The sequence below is a fragment of the Aegilops tauschii genome, chromosome 2, assembly GCF_002575655.3.
Source record: "Aegilops tauschii subsp. strangulata cultivar AL8/78 chromosome 2, Aet v6.0, whole genome shotgun sequence".
Classification (NCBI taxonomy): Eukaryota; Viridiplantae; Streptophyta; class Magnoliopsida; order Poales; family Poaceae; genus Aegilops; species Aegilops tauschii.
In genome coordinates this window covers 583,588,329-583,595,313 of record NC_053036.3, presented here as the reverse complement: position 1 = coordinate 583,595,313, position 6,985 = coordinate 583,588,329, and positions in this window count along the sequence as shown.

Sequence of the window (6,985 nt, the reverse complement as noted above, 5' to 3'; positions counted from 1 at the left end):
GATCAGCATGCCTATATATTTGGCGTTAGGTCACTCGGGCAATTGGCGTCACGTCAATCGTAGCACCTTTCACGGATCGTTTGTTGAGTCGGGCAAGCAACCACTGGCGCTCACGTGCCGCTGCTATACGTGCTGCTGCTACCTTGCATTCCATTGGATATCTCATTTATGAGCATTGGCAAAGCTAGCAGGCATCACCAAAAGATAAGGCATTATTTGCATTGCACCATTAGTGACTTACTAACATAATGGTATAAACCACATTTATTTGAAAACGGCAAACCAATTTTATTGCAACCTCCAACGAGTAAAATAGTTTACACGACCAACTTTATGCATTAAAATCTACCAACCTGGCTCCGCCTTTTGTTTGTTTGTTTGTTTGTAATATCAGGTTTAGGATCCTATATACACGACTCCTTGAGATGGCTGACGATTGTCGTGTGATCATCTCAGCTGATCGTGCACCAGGACCAGATGGCTTCAATGGACTTTTCCTTAGGGTATGTTGGGAGATAATTAAAGAGGATTTCTATGCTCTCTGTGAAGACTTCTGGAATGGGACAATAAACCTTCAGTGTTTAAACACATCTTTAATCACGTTGATCCCAAAAAAATTGACTCCTGAAACGGTCAATGATTATAGACCGATCTCCTTGCTAAATTGCGTTCTCAAGGTTATCACAAAAATTCTGTCTGAGAGGCTTCAACGCTGGATTTTAAAGGTAGTACATCATAACCAATATGGGTTCATTAAGACTAGGACAATTCAAGATTGCCTCGGATGGGCATTTGAGTATTTGCACCAATGCAAACAGTCGGGTAGGGAGATTGTGGTTCTGAAATTAGATTTCGAAAAGGCCTTCAACACGATGGAACATTCTTTTATTCTGAAAATGCTAGAATGCAAGGGTTTTGACGAAAGATGGTGCATGTGGATTAAAATGCTATTACAATCTCGATCTTCCTCGATTCTTCTAAATGGTATACCTGGCACGGAATTTAAATGCAAACGGGGAGTGAGACAAGGTGACCCGATATCCCCCTTGTTATTTGTGCTCGCGGCAGATTTATTGCAGTCCTTAATTAATAAAGCATGGTCAGATGGTTTAATTGAACTACCAATCAATCAGCCTGCTTCAGAAGATTACCCGGTTGTGCAATATGCCGACGATACATTAATCATTCTCCCGGCAAATCAACATGAGCTCCAAACAAGTAATGGGATTCTTGACTCATATGCAAAGGCAACGGGCCTGAAAATCAACTACGCAAAATCACAATTAATGCCAATTAATGTAAATGCTCAAAAAGCTATTGATCTGGCAAGTGTGCTGGGCTGCCAGGTAGGAGATATGCCGTTTACTTATTTAGGACTGCCCCTCGGTACTACAAGGCCAACTGTTACAGACTTGATGCCATTGGTCGACAGAATTGAAAGGAGATTGACTGGAACGGCTATCTGGTTATCCTATGGCGAACGAGTTCAACTGATCAACTCTGCACTTTCGTCACTTCTATCTTTTGCCATGTGTGTTCTTAAAATTCCACTAAAGTTGATCGACAGTTTTGACCCCATGGGTAATGCTAGTCTGGAATGCTCGTTATGATGAGTCACCCCCCACGCAAAACCAAGTTGCGGCTCTTTTTGGTGGCGTGATGTTTTCTCTCTAATGGATATCTATCGCGGGATCACCACCTGTATTCCTGCTGCGGGAGATACAATTTTACTCTGGAAAGATGTTTGGTTGGATGAAAGACCGTTGATGGACACACATGAACACCTTTTCTCTTATACCAAAAACGAAGATATTTCATTGGCACAATACTACAACGACATTGGTCATGAGGATAATTTCTTCTTACCTCTATTAATGGATGCTAGAGCTGAGCTGGACAACCTACAAGGGATAATGGCAGGAATAACCTTGGAACCTATGGGACAGACGAATGGATTTTATGCTGGGGAGATACAGATTTTAAACCTAAGAAGTTCTATAACTTCATGTTCAGAAATATAGTGGCGCCATAATGCATCACCTCCATTTGGAAAACAAAATGTATCATGAGACATAAAGTGTTTGCATGGTTAATGTTGAATGACAGGGTCAATACAAGGGACATGCTACTTAGAAGACATTTCAACATTGGGGATGATCACAACTGTCCGGTGTGTGACATGGAGGTTCTGGAAACAAACATCCATCTATTCTACGACTGTCCATTTGCTACAAAGTGTTGGGAAACGGTGGGAATTCATTGGGATAATCAACTGGACATGCAACACAAATATGAAAGAGCTAGAACAAGCTGGCAGGGTCCTCTCTTCAAGGAGATTACCGTATTGACACTATGGAACATTTGGAAGCAACGAAATAGAGTGGTGTTTGATGGGGAGGTGGCTACCCACTTTGAATGGCTGAGGAAGATCAAGGAAGATTTTGTGATTTTGGGTTTCAGGATCAACCCTCAAAATCTAACCTTTTTAGAGGGTTTTAGCAACTCTCTTACTGTTTAAACCTTCTTCTTTGTAGTCTAGCTTATTTCTTGTTTTACTTCCTTTTGGATATTGACCATGTTTGGCATATCTTTTTTGTGTGTTACCATGCAAAGCTTTCTTGTACCCCCCCACCTCCCCTGTTAACCATAGGTTAACATTTGATTAATAAAAAAATAACAGTAGGAGTCTCTCCTGCTGTTTTCATTGGTAAAAAAAAATTGTTGTGTGATCACATCATTAGTTCCAAAAAATAAGCAAATTGTTCTAGTAGTAATCTATCTATCTATCTATCATGTTATTAAAACAATAGAAAAGGAACGGTGAAGATTCACCGGTCTAAAGTTACGGTAATTCAACGGTTGACATCCATTGGGTCAAAAGATAAATATTTTTTGAAACGACGGAAAAGTGAGATTGAAAGGTAAGTCTACTCCGGTAAAAACACTGACGTGCAAAGAATGTACAAAATATGCATATTCAACTGACCTTCGGTAAAAGCACTAGCGTAAACGGAACGGACTATATATGGGTCGAAAATTGCCTTTGGAGCTCGACATCCATGGAGGCATTTCCATGGAGGCATTCAAATTGAATTTTCAAATTTCATCAAAATTCATATTTTTACATTTCAAAAACTTCTAAAAAATATACAGACATACATGAAGGCATAATACACATGTGTGTAAATTTTCAGAGCAAAATACGTTGAAATGAGGCATGTGCAAAAAAATAAATATATGACTTTTTAACACATGATATTATTCATCCTCCTAGACCATGAATTTATCTTTTTTGTACATATCATATTTCAAGGTATTTCAACCAAAAAAATTACACACATACACATAACATCCTGTTTATTTGCACGATTTCTTCTGATATTTTTAAACCGAAAAGTTTGATTTTAGAATTTTTCAAAAATTTCGAGCTCCAGTGAACTCGTTCACCAAACGTCCGATCTCCATGTATGTGTACTATATATGAGTCCAATACAATAACACCTGAGCTCCTGCATGTCACGTCGTTCGGCATGTTAATTTTTTATTACTTTTTTTTGCTTTCCAGTCCAGACATATGTACTCCTACCGTGTTCGGACGCCAGCTGGACCGCATCGTCTCTGGCGAGGCAGCGATGGTTGTCCGAGCGCCGGATCCATGCGCCATTTGAACGAAAGCAATGGATTCCCGACGGAAGGAGTCTGAGCGCTGTCACGGACGGGCCTCCTCCCGGATGCAGCAGAGTGCACGCCGAACGGCCATCTCCTGCTCGAGGCCGCGTGGGATGAGCTCGGGGTCGATGGGTTTGGAGGTGAAGAACTCGGATCCGCTGCTTGCGATGCCGGAGACGGCCGGACTGCGCCGGAGATGAGCATGGGCTGCGGAGGGGAATGGAGGAGAGTGGAGTGAAGTGGTTAGGGTTTGGTCCGGCGAGCGGATGGGGAGAAATATATGTGCGGTCGGGTAGGCCAGTGTTGGCCGAGTCCGATGTGATGGGCGTGCCAGGCGCTCCATGTCCGTCTTATATTTGGTCTGAATAGAAGAGGTGCCGGTCAGTCCGGGCATTTGAGTCATGTTTGAAACGCCTGTCTGGGTCGAATTTTTGTACCGGTCTGTGACAGTGCGGGCTGTCCAAGGATTTGACGCCGGTTTAGGACGCCCGTTGTAGATGCTGTTAGTATTTATCTACCAAAAAGTTATGAGGCGGCTTCTGAAATTTACTAGTAAAATTTACTGGCCAATTGTGGCCTGCACCTTGTGGACCCTCTGATGCAAGTACCTCTCTTTCTCAAATGCATGCATGGCGTTCAGCCTTCGTTTCACTGTTCTCCTTTCTCCCACCTTTTACATCTCAAAACAAAGAGGCCGGCTCTTGTACAGGCCACACCACCGCCCACAGGGCTATAAACCTAGCTCCGAACCTACCGGGCAGCAGGTTGAGGCCATGCCTACTAACTGAACACTTATGCACGCCTTGGGGCGTCCCATCATACCATCGCATCTCGCCGTGGTGGCCGCAAGCATCCTGGCACCTTTCCTCCTCCCAGCGCAGCTCAAGCTTCACAGGCTAGCAACTATCCTAGACTATATACTCCAGCTAGCTAGTACCTACACCATCATCTAATACACTGCTCCTTAATTTTAGAGCCATCCCACTAAATTGAGGTGTTACATTTGATTTGATTTACAATTAGTTCTGTATTTGTAAAAACGTCTTAAACATGTATCATCAAACCAAACAATCAACTTTGAATGTTTTGCCAAAGGCTGACCAACTTAGGATATATGACCAAAGATCCACGAACTCCGTTACAGATAATCAAATTCCTCCTACCTCGCTTGGATTTATTTTTCGTTTTTCTTTCAGTCAGGTCCTTTCCTGCGCCAGGTATAGGCGGGTTTTTTATGGAGGAAGCAGCAGCACATCGGGCGTCCTGGCGTCCGAGGAGGGAGCTCGAGCAAACGCACAAACGACGCTATGTTGGGCCGGCCCATTTGCGGGTGCGGTAGCAAACGGCGCAAACTGAAAATCCCGCAAAAAATGCAGTGTGCTAGCTGGATGGAACTCCAGCCCTCCCGCTCGTGAGCGCATCCAGCTAGCCACGGGAGATGATGACAGTTGTTATTTAGCACACAGCCCGAAATATTCAAGAACTAACATCAGCGCCAATTTTGATTTTTTTTGAAAATTCAAAATACAAACATTTTTTTACTGTAGTGCCCAGAACTATGAGCTGCCTTTTTTTATTCCGAACAATTTTTCAAATTTGCGAAATTTTTCTTAATTTTAAACAAAAATTGCATCAGGAATATTATTTGAACTTCTGAACAAATTTTGAATAGCAAGAACATTTTTTGAATTTCTGAACAAAATTTGAAAACAGGAACATTTTTCGTAAAAGCACGAACATTTTTAGAAATTGTGAACCAAAATGGAAAACAGGAACATTTTTCGAACTTCTAAACAATTTTTGAATAGCAAGAATATTTTTTAAATTCCCAAACAATTTTTGAATTTCTGAACAAAATTTAGAAAGGGAAACATTTTTCGAAAAAGCACGAAAAGTTTATTAATTTCCTAACCAAAAATGAAAACAGGAACATTTTTCAAACTTCTTCAAATTTTTTGAAAAAGCACAAACATTTTTTATAAAGCGAACATTTTTTGAATTTCTGAGCAACATTCAAAAGCACAAACATTTTTTGAATTTATAAACAATTTATGATAAATGCAAACTTTTTTGTAATTTACGAACATTTTTCCAAAAACACAAACATTTTAAAAAATAAACTTAAAAAAGAAAATGAAAAAGGGAAAAAGTAAAAAAAAACAAAAAAGGAGAGAAAAAGAATAAAACAGGAAAAAACCGAAAAGAAAACAGAAAAAGAAGAAAGAAAAACGAAAAATAGAAAACCAGCTTAAGGAACCTTCTAGAAGGTTCCCAAAACCGATAAAAACCAGTTGGGAAACTTGTAGAAAGTTCCGAAAACCGGAACTGCCTACAGTGGGAGATGGGCCGGCCCAGCTGATCGCTCCGCCTATGCGATCGGTCGACTGCTTGACGCAGGGAGCGTCAAATAAGATTTTCCGCTCGGCACTGCTTCATCGATTTCTTGACCAAGTAATCACGGACCTGACTTCTTTTCAATACTACCTCTGTCCTGATTTATTAGGCCTCATTGTATTTTGGATCCAACCTTGACATTGTATTTGACTAAAGTATATAAAGTATATGATACAAAAAATATATTGTTGGATTTGTATTTGAAAGAAGTTTTCTATGCCAGCGCAAAAAAAAGTTTTCTATGGCATAGTTTTTGTGAATTAAATGCATGGAAACCCAAATGGAGGAAGTACAATACACTTGACTCAAAATATTTTTTGAAAGAAGTTTACATATTACTGTATTATTTGAATGCATGATCAAACTTTGACTCAAAATAAAAGGGGGCCTAATAAACTTGAATGGAAGAGGTACAATAGTACACTTGATTCATCGTTTGCAGCGGATATGACGAATTGGTGGAGCTGTAGTTGGAAACAAAAGCCCACTGCGAATTAATGTTCTGACTAAACAATGTCTGTTGGAAACAAAAGCCCATTGCGAATTAATGTTCAGACTAAACAATTGGAACCCCTAAAAAACAGACTAAACAATTGGTAGGTGTAGAGATCAGATAGTCCGATAAAAGCTTTCATCCCACTTTATGTATAAAACAAACAGCCACAAGTACAATCAACCAAGATCAAACATGATACAAACGCAATACACACGATGCTAGAGTACACATATCATAAGAGCATCTTTAGCAGACCCCGCAAAAAGCCCCGACCCGCAAAATAACCGTTAAAATGCGGGTCGACGCGGAAAATCCTGCCCGAACAGACCACGCAAACGCGCCCGGCCCGTAAATTTTTATGAGGGGCGGGGTAAAATCTCGGCCCCAACCCGTGAATACGCAGGTTTTCGCCTCGCCCCTACGGTG